General features: G+C 41.0%; 1 long non-coding RNA gene across 1 annotated transcript in view; it reads right to left on the bottom strand.

Annotated features, from left to right (window-relative positions):
• LOC125281556 (uncharacterized) overlaps positions 1–19,456 on the bottom strand; it is a 148,300-nt gene that overhangs the window by 74,953 nt on the left and 53,891 nt on the right. The window contains exons 8-9 of the long non-coding RNA XR_008961051.1: positions 10,423–10,494; positions 8,668–8,749 (exon numbers count right to left, since the gene is read on the bottom strand). This is a non-coding gene — a long non-coding RNA (uncharacterized LOC125281556). The remainder of the gene's footprint in view (positions 1–8,667; positions 8,750–10,422; positions 10,495–19,456) is intronic.

Here is a 19,456-nt window from a genome sequence, read left to right as displayed (position 1 = left end):
CCACATGTCTACACTGAGTTCTACTCAAGGTTCCACAGCTAACTGTGTTGGGGACCATGGGCAGTGGGTGGGAATCCAGATAAGGTTCTAGATCTAATGTTGAAGCACAAACCAATGAGATCATGTAGAAAATCTGTAGGGAGACAGCTCTCCGAGGCCCAGTTGTAACGGACAAACTGAGAGGACATATGGACCCCAGAAAGGCAGTGGGCAGAGAGAAAAATTCTGCTCTGGAGAAAGAGGAAAGGTGAGACTTCTACATAAAAGACCAGTCCATAAAGTCTCAGGAATAATATCATCCCCTCCTCCAGCTATCTCCCTTGGGTCCCATTTGTTCTTCTCCCACATTTTTTTTCCTTTTACCTCCTCATAAAAATCACTCTGATAGTCATATCATCAAAATACACATGAAAAAACAACACTTTTGATGTTCATTTCAGTAGAATTCACATTTGAAAAAAAATTAAACCAGGGGCACCTACAGATGCCTGGGTGGCTCAGTCGGTTCAGTGGCTGACTCTTCATTTTGGCTCAGGTCATTGACCTTAGGGTCCTGGGATCAGCAGTGTTGGGTTCCTTGCTCATAGGGCAGTCTGTTTGAAGACTGTCTCTCTCTCTCCCTCTGCCCATCCCGCAGCTCGCTCGTGTGCTCTCTTGCTCTCTCTCTCTCCCCCTCTCTCTAAAATAAATAAATCTAATAATAAAAACAAATCAGGGGTGCCTGGGTAGCTCAGTCAGTTAAGTGTCCCACTCTTGATTTCAGCTCAGGTCATGATCTCAGTGAGATTGAGCCCCACAGCGAGCTCCACGCTAAGCACCAAGTCAGCTTGAGATTCTTTCCCCTTCTCCCTCTCCCTCCCACTCTGCTCCTTACCTCCCTCTCCCTCTCTCTCTCAAATAAATAAATAAATAAATAAATAAATAAATAAATAAATAAAATCATTAAATAAAGCAACCCCCAAAAGGAAGATGCCTTCAGGCAGAATTAGTTATTTTATCAATGTCTCCCTCATTCCTCCTGTTTCCTTCATGATACTCTTAGCTTCCTCCCCTCCACCAGCAGCCCTGCTTTATAGTTAGGATTTGACCACTGCTTTCTGGTACTGGTCCTCAAACCTCTGGATCAACTCCACCCGATTCTTCATTAACTGGATATGACAGATGCCCTCATAACTAGACAGCAATGGATCCTATCCCCTTTAGTCTGTGTCTCATCTTGAAAGCTCATTTAGAGACAGGAGACCTCCATGGTGCTATTCACATGGGGCAGCAGCTGTCAGACCTATTTTTCTTTTTTATATTTTTTTATAATGTTATGTTAATCACCATACAGTACCTCATTAGATTGTGATGTAGTGTTCCATGATTAATTATTTGCATATAACACCCAGTGCTCATTGCAGTATATGCCCTCCTTAATACCCATTGCCAGGCTAACCCATTCCCCCACACCCCTCCCCTCTGAAACCCTCAGTTTGTTTCCCAGAGTCCATAGTCTCTCATGGTTCATCTCTCCCTCTGATTTCCCCTGCTTCATTTTTCCCTTCCTTCTCCTAATGTTCTCCATGCTATTCCTTATGTTCCACATATAAGTGAAACCGTATGATAATTGTCTTTCTCTGCTTGACTTATTTCATTTAGCATAATCCCCTCTAGTTCCATCCACGTCGATGCAAATGGTGGGTATTCATCCTTTCTGATGGCTGAGTAATATTCCATTGTATATATGAACCACATCTTCTTTATCCATTGGTCTATTGAAGAGCATCTCAGCTCCCTCCACAGTTGGCTATTGTGGCTATTGCTATGGAAATTGGGGTGCATGTGTCCCTTCTTTTCACTACATCTGTATCTTTGGGGTAAATATCCAGTAGAGCAATTGCTCAGTCATAGGGTAACTCTATTTTCAACTTTTTGAGGAACCTCCATAGTGTTTTCCAAAGTGGCTGTACCAACGTGCATTCCCACCAACAGTGTAAGAGGGTTCCCCTTTCTCCACATCCTCTCCAACATTTGTTGTTTCTTGCCTTGTCAATTTTTGCCATTCTAAGTGGTGTAAGGTGGTATCAGAATGTGGTTTTGATTTCAATTTCCCTGATGGCTAATGATGTTGAGCATTTCTTCATGTGTCTGTTAGTCATTCATATCTCTTCTTTGGAGAAGTGTCTGTTCATGTCTTCTGCCCATTTTTTTACTGGATTATTTGTTTTTTGGATGTTGAGTTTGATAAGTTCTTTATAGATCTTGGATATCACCCCTTTATCTGTAATGTCATTTGCAAATATCTTTTCCCATTCTGTAGGTTGCCTCTTAGTTTTGTTGACTGTTTCCTTTGCTGTGCAGAAGCTTTTTATCTTGATGAAGTCCCAAAAGTTCATTTTTGCTTTTGTTTCCCTTGCCTTTGGAGACGTGTCTTGAAGGAAGTTACTGTGGCCAATGTCAAAGAGGTTACTGCCTACGTTCTCCACTAGGATTTCGATGGATTCCTGCCTCACATTGAGGTCTTTCATCCATTTTGAGTTCATCTTTGTCTATGGTGTAAGGAAATGGTCCAGTTTCATTACTCTACATGCAGCTGTCCAATTTTCCCAGCACCGCTTATTGAAGAGACTGTCTTTTTTCCCATTGGATATTTTTTCCTGATTTGTCAAAAATTAGTGGACTATAGAATTGAGGGTCCATTACTGGAGTCTCTATTCAGTTCCATTGGTCCATGTGTCTGTTTTTGTGCCAATACCATGCCAGCTTTGGTGTTTTTTTTGTTTTGTTTTTTTAATAATAATTTTTTATTATGTTATGTTAGTCACCACACAGTACATCCTTAGTTTTTGATGTAGTGTTCCATGATTCATTATTTGATCACAGCTTTGTAATATAGCTTGAAGTCAGGCAACGTGATGCCCCCAGTTTTGTTTTCTTTTCATCATTCCCTTGGTAATCCAGGGTCTTTTCTGGTTCCATACTAATTTTAGTATTGTTTTTTCCAGCTCTTTGAAAAACGCCAATGGCATTTTAATAGGGATGGCACTGAAAGTGTAAATTGTTCTGGGCAAGATAGACATTTTAACAGTGTTTATTCTTCTGATCCATGAGCATGGAATGTTTTTCCATCTTTTTGTGTCTTCCTCAATTTCTTTTCTAAGTGTTCTGTAGTTTCTACAGTAGAGATCCTTCACCTCTTTGGTTAGGTTTATTCCTAGGTATCTTATGGTTTTGGTGCTATTGTGAATAGAATTGATTCCTTAATTTCACCTTCTACAGTTACATTGTTAGTGTGTAGAAAAGCAACTGACTCCTGTGCATTGATTTTGTATCCTGCCACATTGCTGAATTGCTGTATGAGTTCTAGTAATTTGAGGATACTTTATGTGGATGACATGATACTTTGAGCATGGTTTTATCTGATCTCTAAAGCATTTAGAATGTCTCTGTCCCTTCACCTTAACCCCTTATTGCTTGACCTAAATCAGGTTAATCACATATGATTTTATTCTTACAGATTTGAAACAACGATGACATCCTGGGGACTTGTCGTCTCCTCTATCAACAATGTTACTGAAAGTGTTCAGGAGCGGACATACTGGCAATTCCTTAGTGGCAAAACACCTTTGAATGAAGGTGAGAAAAAGAAGGGAATCTGGGAATTTCTTCCATAGTCTGCAGGCTACTTTCTTTCATTTCCTTATTTCATTTATTCATTCATTTAATCAAATAACCATGAGATTGTATGAATACATACGATACTCGTGTATACACTGATGACACATATATATTACGTGTGTATGTACGTACACATACATATTATGAATATATATACAGTGATTCGACTGAATGATACATAAATCATGGGTGGATAGATAGATGATAGATAGAACAGGTGGCTGGCTTTCTACAATAGCTTTTTCAAAAATCAAGAATCCTGACTCCACTCTGAGCCAATGGGGACATATTCAGTGACCAAGAAAAGTAAATTGACCTACTTAAAGCAATAAGAGCTGAAAAAAGAAAAAAGCAGATAAAGTGAGAGACAAATAAATAAATAAATAAATAAACAAGTAGAAAAAGTAGTATGTGATCTAAGAAGATGACCACGTTAGGATTTAAAAATTAAACATCAATGTGTAAAACAAAAGCACAGTGACTTCATCGCCAGGGGGAAACAACTATGGGGGATGGAAAACATAGCTCTTCACACGGTGATGTTATCGTATTTCACATGTCAACTCTGTAGGTATTGGTGATTCTCTTTTCTACAGAGAAAGAAACTAAGTCTTGGAGGCGTTAAAGGGACTTGCACAAGTCCTGCATCTAGAGTGGGACTGAGTGATCATTGAGCCCATGCTTCTGAACTGTGGCATGACTGTCCTTCCCCCACAGCTTCACTCAACATTCATTCACCTTCTTGCTCTAACGTTTCTTCAAAATCTCCAAAGAGAAGAATGTGTATGCACGTTTGTGTGGGGAAAGAGGCAAGAATGAAACTCAGACTTCAGCAAAACCTTAACATTCCTTAAAATTCTGCACAGATACTAAAATACCCTCCAAGGTAAAGAGTCATGTGTGAGGTTTTATCTAAGGATGATGTTCCCTAGTCAAGGGGATGTTCATTGTCACCGTGCAGGGAGATGTGAAGCCACATAGAGTCACAGCAGAGCTGAGGCTGCAGCTTTATAAGATGCTTCACTATCCAAGATTACGATGGGACAGATGTTTTCTCAGAGCCTGTCAGGTATTTAACAAAATCTGGCCAGTCAGAATTTGTTCAACTGCAGCAAAGCACATAATAACGATCTCAAGGTTACCTAAGGCTTAGTCAGAAGCCCCTTCTCTTACTTACTAGCTGCATTAGGCAAGGCATCAATCTTCTCAGAACCAGTTTCCAGTGTTAGGAAATGGAAATAGTAAACACCATTGCTTGGCGTAGTGTGAAAATTGGAAATAACATGTTTAAAATGAATAAGTACAATGTCTTCCGCATAGCATGCATTCACAAATGCTAAATATTAGTATTATTAGTTCTCCTACCACCTTCATCTCAAGAATTGCCTGAGAGCCTAAATCATGCTTATTCTCATGTCTGCCAATTGCCTTTTTTCTCTGGGGAAAGAATGGTAAACAGAAAGGCCTCGGACATCCAGAAAGATGTGGGCCTGGAATTATCTTTCCACTGCCCGGTGACTTGAAAGCTAATCATCAGTACTGCCATCATCTAACTTCTCTGCCCCGAAACACAAGAATTCTTAACCCACTGCCCTTCCCTATTTTTTGCAAAATCTTCAAAAGTGAACATGAGTTCCTACCTTGAATGCTCTAAATTTTGCTTAAATAAGTCATTTTATTGCACACTTACTATGTGTCGGGTACTAAATTGGCATCTGGCAGTCACTATTCTTAATCCTGAAAACGTTTTTCAGGGTTAGTATTATCAGTGTGATTTTAGACATAGGGCAAAGGAGGTTCTCACAACTTGAGGGGCTTGTCCAAAGACATGTTCCACATGCAACCCTGAGCCTGGAAACAAAGACCCCTACATCTCAGTTCTGTGCTCCTCCACACGAGTCTAGCTGCCCATTTCACCCTGGGATGACTTTACTCCTCTAGCAAGGGGCTGGTCCTTTGGGAGCTGGGGGTCGTTACACGCACCACGGTCACCTCATGTTCTTCTCTGCTTGTTTCCAGGAGTGGCCGACTACAAACCCTACAAGCATGAGCACATCACCGCCAATTTCACCCGGTACTAAGGGCGAGGTGGGTTCAGATTCTCTCAAACATCGCCGAACGATGGTGGAATCTTTGTTCACTTCGTTTCAAGTCTATGTAAAAAAAAGTGGATATCTACAATGCTACCATATTCCTGGTAAAACATGGAAACCACTATGTAGAATAAATGATTCAAACTCCCCTGGAGTCTTCACATCTGTGACCCATGAAACAAAGTCCGGCTTCTCAAGGCAATGACTGCTGGTCATCGATAAAGAAAGGGGGGGTAATCAGAAGGGGGAATGAAGCATGAGAGTCTATGGACTCTGGGAAACAAACTGAGGGCTTCAGAGGGGAGGGGGTGCGGAATGGGATAGGCTGGTGATGGGTAGTAAGGAGGGCACGTATTGCATGGAGCACTGGGTGTTATATGCAAGTAATGAATCATGGAACTTTACATCAAAAACTAGGGATGTACTGTATGGTGATTAACATAATATAATAAAAAATACTATTATTAATAAAAAATAAAAATAAAAAAAAAAAAGACCTCGAGTGAGGGGAGAAGAGAGAGCCCAGCTGATATATTTGGAGTTTATCCTGATCTTCTTGATTAGTTAATGAACACATTCCTTGATTTCTACAAATGAAATGATATATTTAAAAAAACCCAATTTTTTTCTTATTCCAAGTATATTTTTATATACTTTACAGATACACATATTTAATAGATAAATATAACTCATAGTATGTAATATAAAATTTAATATATTGTATATATTAAATATAAATGTATATTTAAAATCCCATCCCACATATATAATATATAGATAGATCCATAATCACACCCTATATATATATGAAAGAAAAATTAAACTTTCAAAGACAATCTTAACTCTAATCTCTGCTGGCAGGAGTCAACACTGGGACCAAGTTTCTCATGAAGGATATGAAATTGTATCAAAAGACCTAGAATACACTCAACTTCAACCCCCAAAATCCCAATTCTGAAATTATACAAAGGAGAGAATCATAATAGGGCAGATACACAAGAATCACAATGTGCGCCGAGGCAATTAGACAGCAAACCTTAGAGATGCAGCCTCAGCACACTTCCTAATACTGACCCCGAGGCAGACAGATTCACCTGCCCCATCACACGTCTCCCCTCCCAGCTGCTCAGAGTAAGAGCCTGCCCTCTGGGAACAGGGGTTCCCGGGAGAAGCAGGTGTGAACCACCAGCCCAAGCCCTCATCCCGAACATACCTGTTGGGTACTTCGCTGTACCCCAGGAAGGCGAGCGCTGGTACCGTGCTGGAAGGCACCCTCCGGGGTGTGAGTAAGCATCTCTCATAACACGCCCTGAGAGCCATAATACGGAAAACACGGAAACAGACTACATGTCCCACAACAGGGCAATGGATAGGTAACCCTAGCGGATCCATAGGATGGGATACGTTAAGTCACCGAAATTCTGAAATTCCACATATGAGTGAGATCACACAGTATCCGTCTTTCTCTGACTGACTGACGTCACTTAGCATTCCACCCTCTAGATCATTCATGCAAATGGCACGATTTCATTCTTTTTATGGCTGGGTAATATTCCATTGCATACATAGGCCACATCTTCTTTATCCGTCATCTATGGATGAACACTAGGGCTGCTTCCAGACTTTGGTGATTGTAAATAATGCTGCTATAAACATAGGGGTGTATATAGCTTTTTGAATTAGTGTTTTGATTTTCTTTGGGTAAATATCCAGTAGAGGAATTACTGGTTCGTATGTGGAATTTAAGAAACAAAACAGAGTGCCTGGGTGGCTCAGTCATTTAAGCATCTGCTTTCAACTCAGGTCATGATTCCAGGATTTCACCTCAGCCTCCCTGCTCAGTGGGGAGCCTGCTTCTCCATCTCCCTCTGACCCTCCCCCCACTGGTGCTCTCTCTTTCTCTCTCAAATAAACAAATTTTTAAAAGTCTTTTTAAAAAAGAAACCAAACCGGGGCACCTGGGTGGCGCAGTCGTTAAGTGTCTGCCTTCGGCTCAGGGCGTGATCCCGGCGTTATGGGATCAAGCCCCACATCAGGCTCCTCCGCTGTGAGCCTGCTTCTTCCTCTCCCACTCCCCCTGTTTGTGTTCCCTCTCTCGCTGGCTGTCTCTATCTCTTCAAATAAATAAAAATAAAATCTTTAAAAAAAAAAAAAACCAAACAGATGAACAAAGAAAAAAGAGACAAACAAAAAACGAGACTCTTAACTACAGGGAACAAACTGGTGTTGCCAGAGAAGAGCTGGGGGGTGGGGATGGGTGAAATAGATGGAGAGGATTGAAAGTACACTTCTGGTGATGAGCACTGATAATGTATGGAAGTGTTGAATCACTACATTGTATACCTGATATCATTATATTACTTATATGTGAATTATACTTGATTTTTAATGTTAATTAATTTTTGTTTATTTTTTTATTATAATAATATTTTTTATTATATGTTAGTCACCATACAGTACATCCCTGGTTTTTGATGTAAAGTTCAATGATTCATTAGTTGTGTATAACACCCAGCACACCATGCAATACGTGCCCTCCTTACTACCCATCACCAGCCTAAAATTAATTTTTTAAAAAGAAGTATGATATACTATAAAAATTAGTTTTTTAAAGATTTTTATTTATTTATTTAGAGGGGTGAGAGGCAGAGAGAGAGAGAGGGAAGGACAGAAGCCCAAGCAAACTCCACAGTGAGCATGGAGCTGGACCCGGGGCTTGATCCTATGACCCTGAGATCATGACCTGAGCTGAAATCAAGAGTCAGATGCTCAACCGACTGAGCCACCCAAACACCTGTATTAAATTAATTTTTTTAACTGTCAGTAAAATTCGTGTTGAAGATAAATACTTGCTGACATAGAGACATTCGTGATGCACTGTGATGCCATCCGTGCCAGAGTACAGAGTGGTTACCTGTGTGATGGATTGTTGGTGACTGCTTTTGTTTGTCTGCTTCTCTGTTGTCTACATTTTCTCCATTCAGTATATTGAGCAACTGGAAAATGGGAAAAATTACTTTTAACAAAGATGACCTTTTGTATTTTACAATAAATTGGGCAATAAAAGGAAGGAGAGAGAGAGAGAGTGTGTGTGTGTGTGTGTGTGAGAGAGAGAGAGAGAATACTGCCCCCCAACTTTTGCAATTAACTGGGTGTGTTCATTTGTTTTTCTCCCAGCCAGGCTAGGGCACAGGCAAGCAGGCTGACAATGGATCTGTGACAAGTTGCAATTGCATCTTGAGGAAGTGCTGTAATAAAAGGGAGTCTCCGTGTGCTCATTATTGCTTAAAGTAGAATGACCAAGCATGGGTTTGGGTATGGTTTCAGGGACTATCATAAGCGTTGTTGCGACCTCTACTGGACATGGCTGGTAAAGCCTAAACTTCCTTTAGGGAAGTGGTCAAATTTCTGCATGATCGTTTTTGTGAAGATGCCGGGGAGAGGAAGGAAGATTGCTACCAAATCCACTTGTACTTCATAGGAAACAAACTGAGGGTTGCAGGAGGGGCAGACGGTGGGGGATGGGGCAACTGAATGATGGACATTAAGAAGGGCACGGGATGTAATGAGCACTGGTATTATGTAAGACTGAGGCATCACTGAACTCTACCTCTGGAACGAATAACACACACTATGTAAATTAATTGAATTTAAATTAAAAAACAAATAAATTTCAAAAAAAAATGAAAGGTGTGCAAGAAAGCTCAGCAAGGATGTAGATAAATAGGTACTCTGATACATTATTGGTGAAGATCAATCCCTTCAGAAATTTCCATTATCTCTACCCCACCAAGGTATATGTCAGCAATCACCCTCCTACAGCCCACTGATCTATATCTGAAGGGTCTCCTGACTGAGGTTTTACTAGACAGTGGTAAACGACCCCTCAAGGTCCTGGAAACCTTAGAGACTTACACTATCCCACACCTCCCTCCCAACTTGCAGGTATATATAATCAGTCACTCCTCACAACCCCAGTACAGCTCTTTCTGCCCACGGGTCCTGTCCCTGTGCTTTAACAAAAACCACCTTTTCGGAACTGAAAACATCTTAAGAACTCTTTCTTAACCGTTTGCTCCCAGACTCGAAAACAGCACATCAGCATCATTGCTCTCTTAGAAATGCTATACACCATACGGAAGTTAAACCGATGAAGAAGCTAATACTAACTAGCCCTTTGAGAAGGTCCTATGAGCTTCCTGGGGTGAGGAAGTTCCATGCTGATTTATTACACTATGATATTATGATGAGAATCTGATAAGCAAAAACCCAACATTTTTATTAAAATGAGATGGTGTGCACACATACGCATACACGGACACAGACAACATGTGTGTGGGTGCCATTTACACCAACACCCAGACCTGCAACTAGGCTACAGGTTTCTGTTATCTCGTGATTTTTAAAATAAGAAGACTAAAAACTGAGATGCCAGGTAATTTTTATACCCATGGCCAAATACACAAATCCCAGTGGATATAGAGCTGGATGATCCAAAAACAGTGCCCGGTAGCTATACTCTGCTTTTTAGATTTTCCAAGTGCTCCCAGAGGACTGGTTCTCCACTGGCTCAGGCATTACAATCAGCCACAGGGCTTAGTTCACCATAGGAATTCCTGAACCCCACCTTTAGAGTTTCTGACTTAGTAAGCAGGGACCAGATACTTACATTTATACGAAGGTCTCAGTAACATCTGATGCAGGTGGTCTGAAGACCAACTTCTGGGAGATTTTAGCAAACCTGTTCCAGTAAAAGTAAGAACGGCACGGTTTTTATCATACTAGCTGTGTGGCAAAACATTTCATCCCACAACATCAGTTTCTTACAAATAAGTACCATGGAACTACCAGAAAAGGAGTGTTAATAAATAAAGAGCTGTGAGAACTGGAAGGAGGAAAATCATTTTTAGGGACCAAGGAAGACCTCACGTCCCTCCTACCATTTTCACAACACTTTATTCATACTTCTGATACCTCAACATTAGCTATTGTATGCTCATCATATTGTCCCTACCTAAATATAAATTCCTAAAGAACAGGAGCAGTGGCTTTTCCTCTTTGTATCCTCATAGTACCTGGCACGACTCTTACAAAGAAAAACAGACATCATTTGTCATAGTTACTATTTAAATGTAAAACTCTGAGTTTATTTTTTAGTTCTTTTAAAATAAACAATGAGGGGGAAGTTGGAGGGGGGGCACCAAAAAACTTAGAGACCAATCAAAGAGAGATTGTATTGACACTTTATTTTTCATCCAAAACAAATTTTTTTATTAAGTTCAATTAGCCAACGTATAGTACAACATTAATTTTTGATAAAGTGTTGAATGATTCATTAGTTGCACAGAACACCCAGTGCTCATCAGATCACAGGCACTCCTTAGTGCCCATCGCCAGTTACCCCTTACCCGCATCCCCCTCCCTTCTGCAACCGTCTATTTGTTTCCCAGAGTCAAGAGTCTCTCATGGTTTGTCTCCCTCTCTGATTTCTTCCCATTCAGGTTTCTTCCCTTTCCCTATGGTCCCCTGCCCTATTCCTTTTGTTCCACATATGAGTGAAACCATATGATAATTGTCTTTCTCTGCTTGACTTATTTCACTCAGCATAATCCCCTCCAGTTCCATCCATGTCGATGCAAATGGTGGGTATTCATCCTTTCTGATGGCTGAGCACTATTCCATTGTGTACAGGAACCACACCTTCTTTATCCAGTCATCTGTTGAAGGACATATCGGCTCCTTCCACAGTTTGGCTATTGTGGACATTGTTGCTATGAACACTGGGGTGCATGTGCCCCTTCTTTTCACTACATCTGTATCTTTGGGATACCCAGTAGTGCAACTGCTGGGTCATAGGGTAGCTCTATTTTTAAGATCTTGAGGAACCTCTATACTGTTTTCCAAAGTAGCTATACCAGCTTGCATTCCCAACAAGAGTGTAAGAGGGTTCCCCTTTCTGCACATCCTAGCCAACATTTGTTGTTTCCTGTCTTGTTAATTATGGCCATTCTGACTGGTGTTAAGGCGGAATCTCATTGTGGTTTTCATTTGCACTTCCTTGATGGCAAGTGAGGTGGAGCAGTTTTTCATGTGTCTGTTGGCCATCTGTATGTCTTCTTTGGAGAAGTGTCTGTTCATGCCTTCTGCCCATTTTTTGACCTGATTATTTGTTTTTTGGGTGTTGAGTTTAAGAAGTTCTTTACAGATCTTGGATATTAGCCCTTTATCTGTAATGTCATTTGCAAATATCTTCTCCCATTCCGCAGGTTGCCTTTAGTTTTGCTGACTGTTTTCTTTGCGGCACAGAAGCTTTTTTATCTTGATGAAGTCCCAAAATTTCATTTTTGCTTTTGTTTCCCTTGCCTTTAGGACTTACCTTGAAAGAAGATGCTATGGCTGATGTTGAAGAGGTTACTGCCTATGTTCTCCTGTTTTGATTTCACATTAAAGTCTTTCACCCATTTTGAATTTATCGTTGTGTATGGTGTAAGAGAATGGTCCAGTTTCATTCTTCTTCATGTAGCTGTCCAATTTTCCCAGCACCATTTATTGAAAAGACTGTCTTTTTTCCATTAGACATTCTTTCCTGCTTTGTCAAAGTCTGGTTAACCATAGAGCTGAGGGTCCATTTCTGGGTTCTCTATACTGTTCCATTGATCTGTGTGTCTGTTTTTGTACCAGTACCATGTTGTCTTGATGATCACAGCTTTGTAATATAGCTTGAAGTCAGGCATTGTGATGCCCCTAGCTTTGGTTTTCTTTTTCAACATTCCCCTGGTGGGTCTTTTCTGGTTCCATACAAATTTTAGGATTGTTTGTTCCAGCTCTGAAAAATGTCGATGGTAGTTTGATAGGAATTGCATTGAAAGTGTAGATTGCTCTGGGCAGCATAGACACTTTAACAATATTTATTCTTCCAATCCATGAGCATGGAAAGTTTTACCATCTCTTTGTGTCTTCCTCAATTTCTTTCGTAAGTGTTCTGTAGTTTCTAGAGTAGAGATTCTTCACCTCTTCGGTTAGGTTTATTCCTAGGTATCTTATGGTTTTTGGTGCTATTGTAAATGGAATCAATTCCTTAATTTCTTTTTCTTCTGCCTCATTGTTAATGTATAGAAATGCAACTGATTTCTGTGCATTGATTTTGTATCCTGACTCGTTGCTGAATTTCTATATGAGTGCTAGCAATTCTGGGGTGAGTCTTTTGGGTTTTCCACATAAAGTATCATGTCATACGCAAAGAGTTTGACTTCTTCTTTCCCAATTTGTGTGAATCATTACCTTCTCTCTCAAAAGTATACTTTGATGGTTCTCCAAGTTAACTGGTTTTCCTCTTATCTCTCACTGCCTCCCATTAAGTCATATGGCCCATCTGCTCTTCCAGATGGGTACCCCAGCTGTTCTTTTACAACTTCACATGAAACCACATTGCAACAGGTTATCAACTATTGTCCCTTATCTGATCGTATCTCCTCCTCTCACAATACTGCTAGGTAAGTTTTCTTAGCTACTCCTTAGTTCAATTCTGTCTTCAAAATTCCAGAGCTTCCCTACAGCCATCCTGGTGAAACAGACTCAAACTCTATTCTACCTCCCACATCAACCTCACCCAAAGACACCCACCCCCATCTAACAGCGGCTCGTCTAAAGACTTCAGACCTAAAAACATCTAGGACCTTTTAATCCTGTTTGCATAATATGTCTCCAGTACCTTATGCAGACCATACAGGTTCTGGAGAAAAGGTACCTGACTCAGAAGGACCTTCAGGGTCCTATCATCACTTTGGTACCTTCAGAGAAGGTACCATGCAGCTCGTGGTGGTTACTTCTATCTTGACAGGGCCACAGAATATGAAGATATTTGGTTTAACACTATTCTGGGTATGTCTGTGAGGGTGTTTCTGGATGAGATTAATATTTGACTGTAGAATGAATAAAGCAGATCGCCCTGCCTAGTGTGGGTAAGCCTCATCCAAGTCAATTGAAGCCTGAATAGAAAAAAGAGGCTAAGAGGGAACTCCTCCTACCCCATTGCCTTTAAGTAATAACAAAACACTAAATTTTGGAGGTTTTGTTTATAATGAATAAAGGCTCTCTTCAAGCTGCCTTAAATGATGGATTATTGCAAACAACTGACAGGCTTCAGTTATACTAACACAAGCAGTTGATCCTCTCACATTTTCCTTTTTTAATTTATTAGGTTAGTCACCATACAGTACTTCATTAGTCTTTGATGTAGTGTTCCATGATTCATTGTCTGCGTATAACACCCTATTCCCTGAATGCACGTTGCCTTGAACGCTGGCCAGATGAAGGTTTTTCTGGCAGTAGGCGGTCTGCACCTCCTTTTTTCTCTGATTTGGACTTGCTCTGGAGAACAGCCAGGTATTTACAGGGTAACAGGAGAGATGGTGGGTAACTGATGATCAATAATGAGGCTGCTTCTTTGGCTTTCCAAATCAGAATGTTTCCATCTGTCGCTACATTGCTAATAACTAAGGGTCGGCACTAAATGATCTGCCTTGTTTCCCACCTGGCTTCACCACAGGTAGCTTCCTTTGTCCAGCAATACCCTTTCCCCCTTTAAGGATAGCTTATCATACTAGTAGGAAATTGGGGCTGGTCACTTAGATAGAAGTTTCCAATATATCTGAGATGCAAGGGTTATCTTGGCTTTAGCTGTGGAGAATGAGGCCTGGACAGAAACCTTGAAAAGACACATTCACTGTATATGTGTCAAATGCTTATCTCTGGATTCTCAGCTATTTCAGAGGGACCTTTCCTTTTTCAGTTTGGTAAATCAAGATGCCAGTAACTGGAATTATGTGTAGCAGAAATTTTAATCATGAGCCCAAGAGAGTTATATCCTAATAGATTTTCAAGATACAGAGTCTGGTCCACCTCCAGAATCCAGTTATTTGAAATACACACATAAGGACTTCAGGATGGAGATTCCTAATGCTATTTCTAGAGAAAAGCTAAATGATCTCTTACAGCTGGACAGACCAACTCAAAATTCTGATAGACACAGGTCCTATATACCACAGGGTTTTTTTCTTTAAGATGTCTTATATAGGGAAGATCTGGGGGACATAAGAATGTAGACATCTGGGGCCCACTCCACATTCAAAGAATTGGAATTCTAGGATCACCTGGGTGGCTCAGGTGGTTAAGGTCCAACTCCTGATTTCAACTCAGTTCATGATCTCAGGGTTGTGGGATCGAGCCCCACGTTGGGCTCGGTGCTCAGCTCAGAATCTGCTTTTCCCTCTCCTTCTGCTCCTACCCCTACTTGAGCTTTCTCTCTCTATCCCTCCCTCTCTCTCTCAAATAAATAAAATCTTTAAAAATAAATAAAGAAAATAAAGAACTGGAATTCTGAGAATTTGGCCAAGGAATTTGATTTTTAACAAGCACTAACGTTGACTCCACAATAAAATTTTAATAAAGAGTCAGTGACTTTATCACTTCTTGATTCTAACCACAATTGGGGCTCAACATGAAGTCACTTTTTAAAAAAGATTTTATTTATTTATTTGAGAGACAGAGAGAGAGCATGAGCCAGGGGAGAGGCAGAGGGAGAAGCAGACTCCCCCTCAGCATGGGGCCCAACACGGGCTCCATCCCAAGACCCTGAGATCATCACCTGAGCTGAAGGCAGACACTTAACCAACTGAGCCACCCAGGCGCCCTTGAAGTCACCTTATGTTCATAGTAGAGAAAATTAACTCTCAGAAAATTTGGCAAGATCTTTCCATTCTTTCCCGCCACATATGAGTTCATGTTACTATCTTCCGGATGCTAATTTCTCTGAGATCTTACCACTACTATCCTGGAACTCTTCCAACTATCTATATAACATATTAACTGGATGGAGAACATGTATCTTTAAACTATTAGGTCTAAAACAAGATGCATGCATTTTCTTAAATCTCAAACTTGCCTCTTTCCAGTTTTCTTCATCTCAGTTAATTTTGTACTTCAGATTCCCTTAGAATTTTGTAATTCAGATTCCCTTAGAATTATCACTTTTCCTCCCCAGCCCCACATGCCTATGCGTCCAAAGTGTTTCTAGAATCCCACTGGTTCTTTCCATCTCTTCTACAGAAACTCAAGTCCAAGCTGCCAACAGCAGGTCCTGTCTATATGAATTTCCCTGTAAGTGTTCTCCCTGATTCCACTCCAGGCCAACAACCCACTCTCCTTCTACCCACTAGAATGAACTTTTAAAATTATCAGTCAGATCCTCCTTACCCCATATCATGCTCACTGTGGTTCATTACATTCTGGTTAGAATGTGGTTACACTGAACTATCTGTTCTTGGAAGTCACCAACCAGAGTCTTTGCATTTCTTAATCTCACTGCCTAGAATGACAGGTGACTTAATGCCTGAGTCATCCTCTGTGTAAAGGGAGAATATCTCGTCTACCTACCGAACATGAGCCAAAAAGGGAGAGTGGACAGCCCAATCATTTTATGTGAACTCACATTAATGATTGTGATACTAGATTCTCCAGTAGATGGAAATTGCCAGCAGCAAAAGATGGCTTTTTTAAATTTAATTTCAATTAACCAAGTATAGTATATCATTGGTTTTTGATATAATGTTCAATGATTTATTAGTTCAATATAACACCCAGTGTTCATGATATCACATGCCCTATTTAATGCCCATTACCCAGTTACCCCATTGCCCCATCCACCTCCCTTTCCACATCACTCAGTTTATTTCCTGCAGTCAAGAGTCTCATATGGTTTGTCTCCCTCTCTGATTTCTTCCCATTCAGTTTTCCCTCCTTACCCCTATTGTCCTCTGCAGTATTCCTTATATTGCACATATGAGTGAAACCGTATGATAATTGTGTTTCTCTGATTGACTTATTGCACTCAACATAATACCCTCCAGTTCCATCCATGTCAATATAAATGGAAGGTTTTCATCCTTTCTGACGGCTGGGTAGTATTCCACTGAGCCACATCTTCTTTATCCATTCATCTGTTGAAGGACATTTTGGCTCCTTCCACAGTTTGGCTATTCTGGGCATTGCTGCTATGAACACTGGGGTCCATAAAAATGGCTTTAAGACTATGAACAGTTTACCCCTAAAAGCTAATCAATCCCACTAGAGGTTAACCTTCCAGTGGTTCTATACCTGCCTCCTTAAGAAAGCAGATAATTTCTTTCTCAGATTTTCCAATTCATCTTCTAAATTATCAGCAGTGTCAAATTATTCTGGGATTTAACTGCCGGATCTTATATTTCACCACCCAACTTCTTGACTGTTGGCAACCGTGAATGCTTCAACCAAAAATATTATAGCTTCAGTTGTCTGTTGGCTGGTTGGGTATAATACCTCTTCAAGCCACCAGCTCTTTCCAATCTTTTATCAGCAACACTCGATTGGCTTCATCCTAGGGACCCCTCTTCATCACAAGTCTCAAGTTTTACTTCTATTCTAGTTCTCCTAAAAACAGCCCCTTGTGATCAGGGAGAGTCTGCACATGTTTCCCTCTTTCTCCGCAATAGGTAATATTGTTCATGTATTCTTTTAACAAATACGTATTGAGCATTTATTGTGGGCTTTTCTTGGCTCTAAAAAAAAAAACAGCAATGAACAAAACAGACCAAAGCTTCATTCTTATGGACCTTACATTCTCGTACAAAGAACAATGTTTAAGAGAATATAATTACTAGGTCCAGTTAGTAGTAAGAGAAAAGTAGTATAGCAAAGGTACACTAGGTTAAGCCATGATCACTAAATCTCTATACCAACTTTGTTTTAGTTTGGTAAAATAACTGTATTGGTTAAGAAAATAACAAGATTAAATATAGATATTAAGCTTAGAAGGTAGGTTTTGCTTTCCAGAAGTTTAAATTGGGAATGAGGGTAGGCAGACTATTGCCCATAATTTACCATTATAAATGCCAAAGTGGAGATGACCTTCTATTTAGAACCGTAAAACAGGGCATCTACCGTCTTGTTTGGGTTAATTTTCATCCACGGATACCATCTCCTGGATTCTTCTTGGCGGTAGGAGGGCATGTTACGTTTCAAGGGGCAAAGTAAGACTATGAACATCACCTCTAAAATATATTCTCCCCTACCAAGGCGGGGGGCGAGGATGCCTTGTATTGTTAACTAGCTCTGAGCTTCCCTGACGTTCCATGGTACCACTATATTCTCTGACAATTTTTCTTTTCTACCTCTCAGTAGTGTATACACAATGTAGCCCCTCTTTGTTCTTAGCCAGGAGTAAGCCAACTGCATTTCATAACAATTTACCTATGGCCACTGATGAAGTGTTCCTGGGAGATCAATGTCCTGTAACCTCAGTCCATCAGGATTAAAAAAGACTTGAAGAGGAAGGAGGAGGAGGAAGAGGAAAAGGAGAAGAAAAGAGGGAGAATATGATCAGACAGGTGAAGAGAACAGAGCAGTACCCTAGATTCTGGGTATAATTTGGTCTGTTCGTTAGAAGAAACAGCATTCCAAAAATTGTAAAGAAAGAAAAATATATATATACAAAAATAAAATTAAATACAATGAAAAGACAGAATGTAACTGTAAAAATGAAAATTAAAAAGGTTTTAAAAAGAGTTGCTAAAATAGGAAATTCGTTGAAAAAGGAAAGAAAAAAATTTTAAATTGAAACACTAAAAGAATTGCGGGGGAAAATCATGAATTCTATACGCTATTTTCCCCTAGGGCTGAAATTCCTCAGTTCTGTGTGATCAGTAAACTGGGTCTTAGCCAGATGTTCCTGCCGATCGTCTGGGGGAGGGGCCTGTTAAGCTGATTGTCCGGTGTCTTTGCCCTGGGCAGAGTTGCACTGCCCTTGCCTGGGGCCTGGCTGAGTAAGCTGCTCCAGTTTGCTCTATGTGGCTTTTGTTCCTTGCAGGCTTTCTGTGCCACTTTAGAGGATGAGAATGAGAATGGCAGCCTCCCAGTCCTCAGCCCTGGAGCCGAAAGCAGCTCCCCCCTCCCCGCTCCTTAGTACAACCTCAGGGGAAAGCTGTCCATCACTCCTGTCTCCCCGGCCTCTGTCCAACTTCATGCTCACCCAGCCTCCGACTCAGCATTTCTCTCTCAGGCATGCAACCCGATTTCAAGTCCCTGAACCCTGCAAACCACTCTGGCACATATCTGCGCCCTCCTCCTGGGAGAGAAAGGTGGGTTTTACCGTGGTTCTGCTGCTTGCTGGGTCTCTGCTCAGAGAGCAGCTGAACACCCCACAGCAGTTTGCAGTATATGGCAACCCCAAGCTGAGAGCCCAACCCTGGGATCGCTGATTGCAGCTGGCTTCCCTGCCCCGATGCCTGGGAACCCTGCCACACTCGGGCACCCCCCCCCACCCCCAACCCCCGGTCTTCCTGTGACACCAGGTTTCCTGAGACCACACTGTCCCAACTAGGTTTCTACCCTGCTTCACCACCTGAGCAGCTGTCGCAGGGACATCCCTCCCTGGAGCAGCCTTCTGAAAGTTCTGACTTTGTGCTCCATTGCTGTAACACTTTCCAGCACAGGCTTTTGGAGGCTCCCTACCCCGCGGTTTATATTCCCATATATGGCCTCAGATTCCCTTCTCTGCACCTCCTACCTTACAGAAAGTGGTTGCTTTTCTAGTTGTAGAATTGTAGCTGTTCTTTTCTTAGATTGCCAGTTAAGTTTGCAGATGTCCAGCATGATTTGATAGCTATCTA

The sequence above is a fragment of the Ursus arctos genome, unplaced genomic scaffold (genome assembly GCF_023065955.2).
Source record: "Ursus arctos isolate Adak ecotype North America unplaced genomic scaffold, UrsArc2.0 scaffold_23, whole genome shotgun sequence".
NCBI lineage: Eukaryota > Metazoa > Chordata > Mammalia > Carnivora > Ursidae > Ursus > Ursus arctos.
This window is presented reverse-complemented; position numbering and strand designations above follow the sequence as displayed.